This window comes from Salmo salar, chromosome 19, assembly GCF_965601325.2.
Source record: "Salmo salar chromosome 19, fSalSal1, whole genome shotgun sequence".
Classification (NCBI taxonomy): Eukaryota; Metazoa; Chordata; class Actinopteri; order Salmoniformes; family Salmonidae; genus Salmo; species Salmo salar.
Window position 1 is genome coordinate 6,316,108 of NC_138309.1, and position 16,213 is coordinate 6,332,320.

General features: G+C 43.9%; 1 long non-coding RNA gene across 2 annotated transcripts; it reads left to right on the forward strand.

Moving 5' to 3' along the window:
• Positions 1–5,760: 5,760 nt before the first annotated feature.
• LOC106578349 (uncharacterized) lies at positions 5,761–15,467 on the forward strand. Of its 2 annotated transcripts, XR_001322429.3 has the most exons (3): positions 5,761–12,053; positions 12,160–12,265; positions 12,378–15,467. It is a non-coding gene; the product is annotated as an uncharacterized LOC106578349 (long non-coding RNA). The 2 variants fall into 2 exon arrangements; XR_001322428.3 differs by lacking the exon at positions 5,761–12,053 and having other exon boundaries at positions 12,061–12,265.
• The last annotated feature ends 746 nt before the right edge of the window (positions 15,468–16,213 follow it).

Below are 16,213 nucleotides of genomic sequence, written 5' to 3' on the forward strand. Positions count from 1 at the left end.
AAGTTTGCTGAAAATAAACACAATTGACAGTGAGAGGACGGTTCTTTTTTTGCTGAGTTTATGTACACTGCTCAAAAAGATAAAGGGAACAGTAAAATAACACATCTTAAATCTGAATGAATGAAATAATCTTATTAAATACTTTTTCTTTACATAGTTGAATGTGCTGACAACAAAATCACACAAAAATAATCAATGGAAATCCAATTTATCAACCCATGGAGGTCTGGATTTGGAGTCACACTCAAAATTAAAGTGGAAAACCACACTACAGGCTGATCCAACTTTGATGTAATGTCCTTAAAACAAGTCAAAATGAGGCTCAGTAGTGTGTGTGGCCTCCACTACAATGCCTGGGCATGCTCCTGATGAGGTGGCGGCTGGTCTCCTGAGGGATCTCCTCCCAGACCTGGACTAAAGCATCCGCTAACTCCTTGACAGTCTGTGGTGCAACGTGGCGTTGGTGGATGGAGCGAGACATGATGTCCCAGATGTGCTCAATTGGATTCAGGTCTGTAAGCACAACCCCCACCTGTGGATGTCGGGCCCTCATACCACGGGCTCTCATGTAGTCTGTTTCTGACCGTTTGAGCAGACACATGCACATTTGTGGCCTGCTGGAGGTCATTTTACAGGGCTCTGGCAGTGCTCCTCCTGCTCCTCCTTGCACAAAGGCGGAGGTAGTGGTCCTGCTGCTGGGTTGTTGCCCTCCTACGGCCTCCTCCACATCTCCTGATGTACTGGCCTGTCTCCTGGTAGCACCTCCATGCTCTGGACACTACGCTGACAGACACAGCAAACCTTCTTGCCACAGCTCGCATTGATGCGCCATCCTGGATGAGCTGCACTACCTGAGCCACTTGTGTGGGTTGTAGACTCCGTCTCATGCTACCACTAGAGTGAAAGCACCGCCAGCATTCAAAAGTGACCAAAACATCAGCCAGGAAGCATAGGAACTGAGAAGTGGTCTGTGGTCACCACCTGCAGAACCACTCCTTTATTGGGGGTGTCTTGCTAATTGCCTATAATTTCCACCTGTTGTCTATTCCATTTGCACAACAGCATGTGAAATTTATTGTCAATCAGTGTTGCTTACTAAGTGGACAGTTTGATTTCACAGAAGTGTGATTGACTTGAGTTACATTGTGAAACATGGATTACCACAGATAACACTGCTACTCCTACTGCTCTCTCCTCGTCTGCACCCCGTGTTCCCGCATACCCCGAGAGCATCTGGCCAGCGGGGTGGTGGCAATGGAATCCTCATCTCTCCCAAGTGGACATTCTCTCTTTCTCCCCTGACCCATCTGTCTATCTCCTCATTTGAATTCCATGCTGTCACAGTTACCAGCCCTTTCAAGCTTAACATCCTTATAATTTATCGCCCTCCAGGTTCCCTTGGAGAGTTCATCAATGAGCTTGACGTCTTGATAAGTTCCTTTCCTGAGGATGGCTCACCTCTCACAGTTCTGGGTGACTTTAACCTCCCCACGTCTACCTTTGACTCATTCCTCTCTGCCTCCTTCTTTCCACTCCTCTCCTCTTTTGACCTCACCCTCTCACCTTCCCCCCCTACTCACAAGGCAGGCAATACGCTTGACCTCATCTTTACTAGATGCTGTTCGTCCACTAATCTCATTGCAACTCCCCTCCAAGTCTCCGACCACTACCTTGTATCCTTTTCCCTCTCGCTCTCATCCAACACTTCTCACTCTGCCCCTACTCGGATGGTATTGTGCCGTCCCAACCTTCGTTCTCTCTCTCCCGCTACTCTCTTCTCTTCCATCCTATCATCTCTTCCCTCTGCTCAAACCTTCTCCAACCTATCCCCTGATTCTGCCTCCTATACCCTCCTCTCCTCCCTTTCTGCATCCTTTGATTCTCTATGTCCCCTATCCTCCAGGCCGGCTCGGTCCTCCCCTCCTGCTCCGTGGCTCGACGACTCATTGCGAGCTCACAGAACAGGGCTCCGGGCAGCCGAGCGGAAATGGAGGAAAACTCGCTTCCCTGCGGACCTGGCATCCTTTCACTCCCTCCTCTCTACATTTTCCTCTTCTGTCTCTGCTGCTAAAGCCACTATCTACCACTCTAAATTCCAAGCATCTGCCTCTAACCCTAGGAAGCTCTTTGCCACCTTCTCCTCCCTCCTGAATCCTCCTCCCCCTCCTCCTCCCTCTCTGCGGATGACTTCGTCAACCATTTTGAAAAGAAGGTCGACGACATCCGATCCTCGTTTGCTAAGTCAAACGACACCGCTGGTCCTGCTCACACTGCCCTACCCTGTGCTTTGACCTCTTTCTCCCCTCTCTCTCCAGATGAAATCTCGCGTCTTGTGATGGCCGGCCGCCCAACAACCTGCCCGCTTGACCCTATCCCCTCCTCTCTTCTCCAGACCATTTCCGGAGACCTTCTCCCTTACCTCACCTCGCTCATCAACTCATCCTTGACCGCTGGCTACGTCCCTTCCGTCTTCAAGAGAGCGAGAGTTGCACCCCTTCTGAAAAAACCTACACTCGATCCCTCCGAAGTCAACAACTACAGACCAGTATCCCTTCTTTCTTTTCTCTCCAAAACTCTTGAACGTGCCGTCCTTGGCCAGCTCTCCTGCAATCTCTCTCAGAATGACCTTCTTGATCCAAATCAGTCAGGTTTCAAGACTGGTCATTCAACTGAGACTGCTCTTCTCTGTGTCACGGAGGCTCTCCGCGCTGCTAAAGCTAACTCTCTCTCCTCTGCTCTCATCCTCCTAGACCTATCTGCTGCCTTTGATACGGTGAACCATCAGATCCTCCTCTCCACCCTCTCCGAGTTGGGCATCTCCGGCGCGGCCCACGCTTGGATTGCGTCCTACCTGACAGGTCGCTCCTACCAGGTGGCGTGGCAAGAATCTGTCTCCGCACCACGTGCTCTCACCACTGGTGTCCCCCAGGGCTCTGTTCTAGGCCCTCTCCTATTCTCGCTATACACCAAGTCACTTGGCTCTGTCATATCCTCACATGGTCTCTCCTATCATTGCTATGCAGATGACACACAATTAATCTTCTCCTTTCCCCCTTCTGATAACCAGGTGGCGAATCGCATCTCTGCATGTCTGGCAGACATATCAGTGTGGATGACGCATCACCACCTCAAGCTGAACCTCGGCAAGACGGAGCTGCTCTTCCTCCCGGGGAAGGACTGCCCGTTCCATGATCTCGCCATCACGGTTGACAACTCCATTGTGTCCTCCTCCCAGAGTGCTAAGAACCTTGGCGTGACCCTGGACAACACCCTGTCGTTCACTACTAACATCAAGGCGGTGACCCGATCCTGTAGGTTCATGCTCTACAACATTCGCAGAGTACGACCCTGCCTCACACAGGAAGCGGCGCAGGTCCTAATCCAGGCACTTGTCATCTCCCGTCTGGATTACTGCAACTCGTTGTTGGCTGGGCTCCCTGCATGTGCCATTAAACCCCTACAACTCATCCAGAATGCCGCAGCCCGTCTGGTGTTCAACCTTCCCAAGTTCTCTCACGTCACCCCGCTCCTCCGCTCTCTCCACTGGCTTCCAGGTGAAGCTCGCATCCGCTACAAGACCATGGTGCTTGCCTACGGAGCTGTGAGGGGAACGGCACCTCCGTACCTTCAGGCTCTGATCAGGCCCTACACCCAAACAAGGGCACTGCGTTCATCCACCTCTGGCCTGCTCGCCTCCCTACCTCTGAGGAAGCACAGTTCCCGCTCAGCCCAGTCAAAACTGTTCGCTGCTCTGGCACCCCAATGGTGGAACAAGCTCCCTCACGACGCCAGGACAGCGGAGTCAATCACCACCTTCCGGAGACACCTGAAACCCCACCTCTTTAAGGAATACCTAGGATAGGATAAAGTAATCCTTCTAACCCCCCCCCCCCCCCTTAAAAGATTTAGATGCACTATTGTAAAGTGGTTGTTCCACTGGATATCATAAGGTGAATCCACCAATTTGTAAGTCGCTCTGGATAAGAACGTCTGCTAAATGACTTAAATGTAAATGTGTTGTTTAAGTGTTCCCTTTATTTTTTGAGTAGTGTACATTAATAAATGGAAAATGGCATTACACTAATAAAGGGCTATAAACACAGCATCAATATAAACATACGGCACTGGGCGAGGCTAGCAGAACTTAGGTACAGCCCCCTTAGTTACATGTAGCATGGCTGTGATACCTTATATCATTCCTAGCTCTGGCTGAAACACAGAGAAATATTTTTCACACAAACCATCTACTGTCTCTACAGCTGTTACTCTGTGTACACGTGACCAGTCTAGCTTCAACTGACTGATCCAGTCTCTACCAGGCAGGGCAGAACCATTTCAACTGACTGATCCAGTCTCTACCAGGCAGGGCAGGACCATTTCAACTGACTGATCCAGTCTCTACCAGGCAGGGCAGAACCATTTCAACTGACTGATCCAGTCTCTACCAGGCAGGGCAGAACCATTTCAACTAACTGATCCAGTCTCTACCAGGCAGGGCAGAACCATTTCAACTCACTGATCCAGTCTCTACCAGGCAGGGCAGAACCATTTCAACTGACTGATCCAGTCTCTACCAGGCAGGGCAGAACTATTTCAACTGACTGATCCCGTCTCTACCAGGCAGGGCAGAACCATTTCAACTGACTGATCCAGTCTACCAGGCAGGGCAGAACCATTTCAACTGACTGATCCAGTCTCTACCAGGCAGGGCAATAACCATTTCAACTGACTGATCCAGTCTCTACCAGGCAGGGCAGAACCATTTCCTTTTACCACCAGCAAGTCTAACATTTTAGTTCTCCCATTACACTTGACCTTTACTGAGATTTTCCCTCCTAGAACTAGTGACTGTTTACTGTATGTTTTAACATACAATTTGCGGGGCTAAATTTAGCCTTTTTGAACCTGTGGTTGTACAACCTCGTACAACCTCTCTTTTATAACAGACACTGCTACGCCTGTATCAACTTCCATTTTGAGTCTCACATCATCTATCCTTACATACACATAATACGGTTAGTAATGTCTTTACCTGTATCTAATGCAAACAGTTCAGTTCCTTTTATGTTACCCAACTCATAGTCAGTGGTGAAAACGGCTGAGGTCCCTTTATCAGATGTCTGATTTGAGATGTAATGCTCATCACTCTGGCACTTGAGTGCGATGCAATGTTCCTCTCTGTTGCAATGACGTTCTTGTCCTCTCTCTCACTGGTGTGCGTTGCCCTGGTGCTGATCATCGTTGCTCCTCTCGTCTTCCTGCAGTCACAGTAAGGAGGCCTCTTCCTCAGTAGCATCCAGGTGCTTGTTCCATTTCGCTTGCTTTGTGCCATTGTTTCCCACTTGACGCGAGTGGCATGCCCTGGCTATGTGTCCTTTCTTCTTCTACTCCTGACACTCAAATCCTTGTAGCGGCACTCATCTGGCTTGTGCCCATTTCCCGCGCAACGGTAACATGGTTTACCGGTCACCTCCGTTTTCTTGGCAACGCTTTGCTTCAACTGCATTTGCTTTATTTTGTGAAAACAGCTGTGCACCTTTCCTTGTTACTTCAAAAGAAAAGCCCATATCCACAGCCTGTACTAATGTAAAGTCTTTTGTGTGAGTTATGTTGAGTAAACGGTCTCTCAGCTCGGCACTTTTAACACCGCACACATCTATCATGTAATGACTCTTCAAGAAACTGACCAAATTTACATATGGCTGATAGTTTTCTTAAACTAGCCAAGTACTCACTAATCGACTCACCTTCGAGTTGACTCCTTGCATGAAACTTGCATCTTTCAGCAATAAAATTTGTCCTCGTATGTAGGGACTTTTCAACAGCGTGACCAACTCTGTCAACGTTTTTTCACTTGGTTTCTTGTGCGCACATCAGTCCATTAACAAATTGTGAGTCTTTCTCCCAACAATTGTCATTAAAATGGCTTTAGACTTATCATCCTCGAGCCCATTAGCTTCAAAATACTTTTCCAACCTTTCCAAATAGGCTTCAAAACTTTCCTCACTTTCCTCGAAATGATAATCCTCGGCCTTGCCGAACGACATTTTCCATCGAGACTGTCTTGATGGAGCTAGCACTTGCTTGGTCTGTTCCCCTTCGGACAAAAACTCTGGTACCTAGTGCCAATATGTTGCATCCCCAGTTAAAGGAAGCAGATTCTTTTTAGTTATTATAAAGAGAAACTCGACAGTAAAAAGCATTAACATCACGAAGAGGTTTATTTCCAAGATGACAGTGGATACTGCATAGCCGGTTCCAAGCTGAGTCCATCTGCATCCGCTCAAAGGAAACACAATTGAATACCTTGGCCAACAACCAATGAGGCCTGCCAATAAAACTATGTGCATCCAATCAGATACATAATAATCATGCACTGAACGCGTGCATACCATTTCAACCAGGTGTGCATAATAACATGCTGCTTATCTTTCAAACACTACAGTAATTTTGGGGGCGGCAGGTAGCCTAGTGGTTAGAGCGTTGGGTCAGTAACCAGCAGGTAGCCTAGTGGTTAGAGGGGGCGGCAGGTAGCCTAGTGGTTAGAGCGTTGGGTCAGTAACCGAAAGGTTGCTGGCTCGAATCCCCGAGCTGACAATCTGTCGTTCTGCCCCTGAGCAAGGGGCATTGTAAATAAGAATGTTGTTGTTAACTAGCTAAATAAAGGTTAAATTAAAAAAACTATAATTACCTATTATTACACAGCATATAAACCACCCCTGCAATTTACAATTCGATGCACGCACAACATTCAGACATTCTGTCGACAATAAAAAAGTCCCCTTCGGACAACGATAACACTGACCTGAGTGGGCGGGTGCAGTGTCCAGATGTGCATTTCCAAACGCTCTGATTGGTTGGAAATGGGAAGGCTATGGATGAGGGATAACTTAGGTAGGCTGAGCAGCCAAACTAACAGGATTTAAGGGAAACTGAAGTGACTGTGAGGTGAAGTTAGGTAGAGAGGAGAGAAGCAGGATGGCCTTTTTTACAGCCGCCCCAATATTTCTTATGACAATATTAACATCCACAAAACGGCTTCAAAACGGCCTCTAATGGGGGACACAGTACTTAATAATTGTAATCAGAAGATACTATTTACATGTAAATATTATTGGTAACAGAATAAATAGCAGAAGAATAACTGCAGATTTAATAATGCTGCAATTGAAAATTGTACAACCAATGTGGGCTTTATTTTGTACCTTATGTTGTGATTCTCACACTGTTCAAACCCCATAATCGAATAATCAGGTTTTGAAGCTCTCTTAGCCTATAGATCACATATTGCAAACAAATAATCTGAACTAAAAACATTCTATTTGGACTATTTGCTAATCGATTTCCAAAAAAAGCACGTTTCTTTTCCACGAACCTGCACATCATCATCTTCTCTCTTTTGTGGCACCAACGTGAGGGGTTATGGGCAGGGGAAACAGTGTTGTAGTCAGTGGAGGCTCCTCAGAGGAAGAAGTGAAGGACCAACCTACTCAGTGAATTTCATAACAATTAAAATAGTAAGACATTTACAGAGTTAACCTTTTTAGATAAAACTACACTAAATATTACATAATTACATAGTAATTGTGACAACTTCCAGAGGACGTCCTCTAACCTATATGAGCATAAACTGACATGTTGTCCATCCAATCAGAAGATCAGAGAATGAATCTAGTACTGAAAGCTACAGCAAGCTAGCACTGCAGCACATAAAAAGTGGTGAGTAGTTGACTCAAAGAGGCAAAGACAATAGTTGTAAGGTTTTGAACAAATTAATTAAGAAAATGAAGAAGCGAGAGAGCAAGAGATTTTCAGTTTCAGTAACTTTTAGCTAGCAAATGCAGCTAGCTAGTTTAGCCTACTCAAACAGAGGGATGCTATGTTAGCTAGCTGGCCATGACTATCCAACACAACACTGGAACTGTTCCAAGTCAAGGTAAGTTTTTGGTTTAACTAATTTATTGCCACGGGGCCCACTGGTGTAAGTGCTAAACTGCTTACTGACTGTACACTGTAAGTAACGTTACTGTATGATTGTAGCGGGTTTACTAACGCGTTAGTTCTATTAGCTATGATGACTATGATGTTACTTTAGCTAATATGGTGACAACGATGTAGGCTGTGTGTAGCGGTTATGATATGGTTTGTAAAGTTTTTTGGGGCTGGTCACATACAGCTGATGTGTTGTCCATTGAAGTCCACAAGTGAAGGGAAAAGGTGAGAGGAGGAAAGTGCATAAATACGAGAAGGAATACAATGTGGCTGCTATGAAAGTGAACTGTGTTTACGCGTGATCAGGGGTATATTAAATAGCCGGTTCTGTTGAAAAACATGTCTTTAACGGAAATAAACATACCTGAATTTGTCCAATAGAAACTCTTGTTTGCAATGATTTTTACCAATATTTAACTAGGCAAGTCAGTTAAGAACAAATTATTATTTACAATACCTTGTTCAGGGGCATAACAACAGATTTTTACCTTGTCAGCTTGGGGATTCAATCCCACCCTAGATCTCACCCTTACACCCTAGATCAGCTAGATGCAGGCAAGAGTGTCACTCTCTGTCGCCTCCAATTTCTCTCGACCTGTCCGCACCTACGTTGTAAACTTTCATTCACACGCTAGGTTGTAGCAACCTCATGATGGGTATAGGGAAAATTTGAGTATCATGTAGTAGCCTACACTTATCGCTGTTACATTGAACGTAATATAAATGTGTCACGACCGTCGTATGAATAATTGGACCAAGCCGCAGCGTGAGTAGAGTTCCACATTTTAATGATGGTGAAACTTTCAAAACAACAAAGATTTAACGACCGTGAAATACGTAGCACACATAGGCACTCATACAAAACAATATCCCACATAGCAGGTGGGAAAAAGGACACACTAAGTATGATCCCCAATTAGAGGTAACGATATTCAGCTGCCTCTAATTGGAAACCATACACACACACCAACATAGAAATATAATACCTAGAAACCCCCCTAGTCACGCCCTGACCTAAAACACCATAGAGAACCCCGAGGGCTCTCTATGGTCAGGGTGTGACAGAATGACAGTCATCCAATATGCTGTAATAGAAATAAGGCCTTGCGCATGAAATAAAAACGTCTTAAACAACACCAACTGCCACTGGTTGCAGTAGTCTAGTGTGTGGAGTGGAAATAATGACAAGTGAACCCTAAAAAAGGGAACCAGACCGAGGAATTCAAGCAACCCGAACTCTCCAGATGGTCTCAGTTTGGTTCGCTTCGGGGGCTCTTTTGAGGGGTCTGAGTTCCTTTGGAGTGTTCACACTTGACAAAAAAATTAAGCGAACCGCACTGAGATCACTAAAATTGTCTGATAGGAACCAAGTGTGAAAACAGCTAAGGCACATTTTGGATAGCAAGCAACCAAACTAGCAAACTTTACTGGGTGTGGAGGCGGTTCAACAAAGCTGAGCTGTGACTGGGTCAGAGATGGTAGAAGATAGTGATGGAGGAGAAACTGAAGCGAGTATGGAGCATAGTGGTGCAAGGAAAGGGGGGAGAGGGAAAGAAAGAGAAGGCAGGAGCAAAAGGGAGTACCGGTAGTAGGGGTGTGAAGGGGAGCGAGAGGTCTATGGACGGGAAGATAATTAAGAAAATGAAGCTAGCAACGTAGTTTCCAACGCCAGTTCATAGGGAGAGAGTGGCGAAGACTAAGGGCAAGCTACACCATGAGGAGATCAATAAGGGCCCAGTTTCCCAAAAGCATCTTTCCTACAACTCCCGAAAATGTAAAATGTATTTCCAAAAACACCACAGAGAGTGAATAGTCGCTAAGTGCGTTGTTGGAGCATGTGTCAATACTGATAGGATCAAAAGAAAGGGTGTACTGGTCTTGGATAGGCTTTCTCCATTCAAATATTTCCTTAACATTAGAATAATTTCATAATACTGACGATGGATCAGCTCCTAGAGAGATATTATCACCTATGGCTGCAAATATTGAGGCAGCTTATTTTTACCCAATAAAAATGCACTAAATCACTGATTTGGCACATCATTGCGCTCGTTAAGCCACACATCATGAAATATATTGAGACAAATTACAGACAGTAGGCTACGAGTAGAAAATTAGAACTCAATTGATTCAACATGAAATGTAGGCCTACTTCAATATGATTGAAATAGACCTATAACCTACTGTTCATTTTAATGCATGTGTAACAGTTTTGCATGTGTAACAGTTTTGCACACATCAACATCTGACACCCTCGAAGTATCGTTACCTATCGCTCCACAAAAGCCGCAGCCCTTTGTTAAGTCGCGTCAATTCGAATCTGGTATCGGAACAAAATAGTCAGCACATAGTAACTTCTGATTTCTTTGTACTTTAATTAATGCAAACACTTGAAGGGTAAATAGGTGGTTCGTATATACAGGGTCGCTGTGTCACCACGCAGGGCAAACAGAGAACTGAGTTACACATCCTTTGCTTTTCATTAAATACTCTGACAGAGATAGTTCCCGCTCACTGCTGGCCTGTCAGAGGGAGGATGAGCGTGGTTTAAACTTACTCATCCTATCGTTGGCGTGCAGGTTGGTCCCAACCTCGAGACGCCTCCTGTTGCCGGGCGTAGTTATTATCTTTGGCAGTTGATTTATCTTGTGACTGCACAATGCACAGTTCTCTAAAACCCCGACACCCCTCTGCATATACATTTCACCCATATCCTGCCCTTATCTTTTAACAAGCTCTTCCACATCCCTGATTCACAGCATCTGCATTCTTTCCATATGACTCACCATCCCATGAGCCCCTTCCTCTCACACAGCAGTATGCTGTTATCATATAGAGTATAAACTTAATATTATAGCATAGCTTCTTTGTTATATTATATAGGTTATGCAAACAAATAGTTGGTCAAACCCTAACACCTTGCAGAGCAAGGGAAACAACTACTTCAAGGTCTCAGAGCAAGTGACGTCACCAATTGAAACGGTATTAGCACGCACCGCTAACTAGCTTGCCATTTCACACCAGTTACACTTGGCAGTCATCTCGGTTTTCTTTCTTGTTTGTATCAATTGCAAAGTGTGTGTGCGCGTGTGCATGTGTGAGTGAGAGAGAGTGAGGCAGGCGTTTTCAAGTGAAAAGTTAATAACAATGATTTTGGGAAACAGCTCAGAGATTTAACGATGCTCCTACGAAGGTTCTAACGAGGAACTTAGCCTTAAGATGCTTTTGGGAAACTGGGCCCAGGTGAGGAGCATAAAGTGACTCTGAAGTTTGAGGAGGAATGGGGGAGTTCGAACTATGAATCCGATTAGGTTGACTGTGATAAAAGATTTGATTGGGGAAGTTGTCAATGCTAAAGTGTTAAGAAATGGGAGCTGTGAGTAGGCAGGGCAAACCCATTGAGCTGTTGAAACTACTACAACTAAAAAAAAACATGGTAATCAGAGATTTTTACATCACTGTTTAGAGGACACCCTGCAGAACACAGTCAGCTACATTTTGGAATGTTGCATTTTGATATGAGGGTCACGAGAAAACAGAAGAAACCTGAACACTGCTCTTGCTTGTATCACTGCTCTTTATTAAGCTAACGTATCGGCCTCAAGTTCTTCGTCAGATATTGGTTTACTTTAGGTAATATATGTGATGTCACGATAAAATGTGTTAATATTTGTACGAAAACAGCATTTAACAGTTAGCTAGCTTGATGCTAACCAAATTTAGCTTGGCTAAGCACTAGTTAGCTCTTGGCTAGTTGGTTTCAGTCAATGTTAGCTTACATGTTAGTGGTTAATAATGTAATGGTTGTAGCATTGTTTCGCATAGACCTTCAGTAATTTATAGTTAAAAAAAATAAATGACACTGATAGTACAGAGAGTTATATATAATGTGAATGTGTAGATGTATAGTGACGCCATGGGCAAGTCCCTTGACAGGTACGAGGAATGATGGGAGGACAATATGAAGGTAATTATCTTTCCACACAACAGCAGCGTCCAGGCCTCCAGAGTACTCACCCTATCGCCAGCTGTATGGACGGGAGCCGCAGCTGTTTACTGAGGTATACAATGCAATTGTATATACAATTATTGCATATACTGTAGTATAAAAAAATTGTGATTGACTTAGTGTTTGTCTATTTCTATTTTTGTATAACGTACTTTGAGATCACTGAAACTCCACCTGATGTGGTGGAAGTTGTCGAACCAGATCAGAACGCCTTCGAGGACCACCGTCAGGCACAGACTGAAGGATGTGGAGGTTTCTGACTAGGTAAAAATGATTGTCCACTGTTGATTTATTTTTTGGCCTTCCAAGAGATCTATAAGATATGTATTTGTAATAATAGGAAATATAATTGCATTTATTTCTATTATCAATCAAGGTGAGACTGAACAAAGACAAGGCGCAGGAGAAACAGAAGAGCCACTGGAGGAGAATCAAGGGGACCAAGTGCTTCGACATCCGGGCGAATGACTTGGCTTGGAAGAAGGACAAAAGGAAGGCGAGACCTGGGAAATATTGCTGCTCTTTCGCTCCTAGCTGGGGTCACCATCCGTTGAGGTGGATATAAAAATCTCAGATGATAACTATTTGTATTTGCCACCTCGTGATGGGCAGCATCGCCATGCTGTCAGCAGTACCAACTCTGGCCCAGGGGTTTCTCCAAATAGTCAATCTCAAGGTTAACCACTGGGTCACATTAAGTAACCGCCGCTTCCAGGTAGGTATAGTTAAGGTGTATGACTCCAGTGGTTATGACACCACCCCGGGAGTTTCTCACAACTCATATTTTCCAGGGACCATCCCTTACCTCCCTCATCAACCTCACTAACAAAAAATGACATACAGGTATCCTTTCTTTTCTGTCTGTCATTAACATTATTTAATGTCTAAACAAACATTTAAATTAACTGTATTATTACATACCTGATAAATCTGTAACCTGTTTTTGCTTGTTTACGTCTGTCTCCTACCCTGTTCTCTTTACTCTGCTCCTGTTCTCCAGGAGCTAGGGGTTCTGCCCAACATCCAGACCCACCTGATGTCCTCCATTACCTGTTCTCCAGGACCTAGGGGTTCTGCCCAACATCCAGACCCACCTGATGTCCTCCATTACCTGTTCTCCAGGACCTAGGGGTTCTGCCCAACATCCATACCCACCTGATGTCCTCCATTACCTGTTCTCCAGGACCTAGGGGTTCTGCCCAACATCCAGACCCACCTGATGTCCTCCATTACCTGTTCTCCAGGACCTAGGGGTTCTGCCCAACATCCAGACCCACCTGATGTCCTCCATTACCTGTTCTCCAGGACCTAGGGGTTCTGCCCAACATCCAGATCCACCTGATGTCCTCCATTACCTGTTCTCCAGGACCTAGGGGTTCTGCCCAACATCCAGACCCACCTGATGACCTCCATTATCAACCACCCTCCAACTTTTCATTATATCAGCTACTGTTATTGTCATGTTGTCATTATTTGCTAAGAAAGAGCAAGAAAACTATCAGACTTGGCACATAATGTGAGATGCACAGATTAGCTAAAAACACTAGCACTGCAAACACTCAGAACAAAGAGAGCAGCAGTGCCTGGACTTTTGCAGTCTCCCTCTTCGAGCCCCCTTCCGAGACTGACTGCCTGTTGAAAACAAGTGACCGGCAGAACCTCCCATCCACACAGCACCCACCTCCTCTCTATTCCACACACCATAATTCAGTTTTTCAGTCTTTGATGGCCATGTGAGTATGCAAAAAAATCTGTGAAAGTAAATTGACAGAAATGTACCAAAAAATATCAACGTTTATATATTTAAATCTAAAATATTGTTTTTCACAGCTGTTTCATAAAGTGTTCATTATTGTAAATTGTAACGTATCCCTTGATGGTATTTGTTAGTTCAACATGAATTATTGTTGTATCATAGGACATACAATAGATATATATTCAACCACAAGGATGTACTAATGAGCTATGGTTTTATTAAAATGTATAAAATTATTAAAATATTATTTCAGTGTAGATAAGGGAAGGTCTGTTTAAAATGAAAACATGCCAGCTAGACAAGCCAGTGTATTAATCAAATGTGCATATGAATGGAGTGGAAATTAGCTGACTTTGTGATCTGTAAGGAAAGCAACGATAATGTGTGGGGGGGCATCGAAATGATATTATTTATCCCCGATAACTGTTTATTCATTAAAAAAAAACAATCACAATGCTATGGCCTATGCAAATGAATAGGAAAACAAAAGCTTATTATATATTTTTTGTATATTTTATTTGAAAGGATTTTCGTTTGCAATTTAGTACAAAACAAAAGCACACAAGAAACAAAAATGAAAAAAAAAACACAGCTGCCAGACATATGAAATTAAGTATTGCATAGGCAAGACATGGGACAAGAATAGAGCAACAATGACAGTTACAACAACAGTAAGTGTACCTAGTCAGTTTTCACAGTCAGTCTCTGTCCAGATGGTCCAGAAACGGACCCCAAACATTGACAAATCTGATGGAGCTGTTGGTCCTAAAGAAATTAATATGTTCCAAGTTAATTTACTGTTAATCATTTCTGCTAGCCATCTTCTGAAGGAAGGGGTAGACTTCCATTTTGTCAGGATAATTTTTTGGGGCAGCCACCGTTCCAAACATCAGAGAATGTTTGGAACGGTCTTAGAACAGACTCTAAGCAGCCAAAGAGAGCGAGTTCTGCGTCAGGGTCAATGGCCCTCTCATATACCTTTGAGTACCAATCAAAGATGTTCCTCCAATAATTATTGAGTAGGGGCAGAGCCAAAAAAGATGAGTTAAGGAACCCTTTGAGGCTTTACACTTGTCACACAGTGGGGAGACCTGTCCGTAAATTCTATTTGGTTTTGGAGTAATGAAGTCTTTGCATGACTTTGTTTTGTATCAATTAATATCTGGCTTTGATGGAACAGGAGTGAATCCTAGACAGGGCTTCTCCCCATAGATCATCTGCGATCTCAATATTAACTCTTTACCCCAGGTGTCCTTGAGATGACTAGTAGAGGCCTGTGTGAAGTTGGAGAACAAGGAGACAAACTGAGATGAGGTGTTTTGAATTGGGAGGGCGCTGTAGAAAATCATAAAATGAATGTTGTACAGGGAGGGTGTCAGCATTTTGAATAGGTAAACAAAAGCTTATTAATAGGAATATATTTAGCCTAATTGGTGACAAATGACATGGGGAAAAGTCAGGATCCTAGTCAGGTTATTGTTTGACAAATCCATATTAATTATAGGCCTTCATGTGTATAAAATCTGTATGCGATTTTGGGCTAAATCAATAACAAACAGCTGAAATGTTCAGAATTCATTATGATCTGTGATAAAAACAGGGTGGGGTGTTTTCGGTTCCGTTAAGGTTATGCGTAAGAACGCAACTGCACTGAAATTAATAGCCTGATGCAATGGGATTTTCCTGAATAAAAAATATTTTATCTGTTAAGCTGTTTGGTCTATGCATAGACCCATACCGATTCAATCTTTTTGGTATTTTGCAGTAGGCATAGCCTACCACTAATATTCTAAATTGCGGAGCATTTAATAAACCAACCACATTTTCCTGTGATGTTGAGGCTGAGCAAGACCTTTGATAGGCTAGTAGAGTGTGGAAATAATCGTGGAGTTAATCATTGTTAGAGCTTAGATCTCTTTATACAATCTGGGCCGGTGATTTTTTCATAGGCTATGCACTAACTGCACACAAAAATAACGTTCTAAAACCAAGAAAACAATCTATAATCTACCTCCTCTGTCTACTGTAATTTGAAGAAACTAATTTTAATTGAATAATATAAAAAAAAATGCTCAACTATCACTTTTCAATCTCTATGTCACCAACTCACCAAGCTTCTCAACACATAGAACCCCCCATAATGCTCTGCGGCACAACTCCAATACAACAGACAATGTTCATTCTCTGATCTTAACCCTATGATTGGATGGACAACATGTCACTTCATACTGCAAAAGCTTTGATTGGTTGGAGGTCGTCCTCCAGAAGTGGTCATAATTACCATGTAGATCTATGGAAGGGGGTGAGGCCTACGAGCCTCCTTGGTTTTGTATTGAAGTCAATGTACCCTGAGGACAGAAGCTAGTTGTCCTCCGGCTACACCATGGTGCTACCCCAGGGAGTGCTGTTGAAGTTACAATAGACCTTCATTGCAAAACAATGTGTTTTAATCCTCC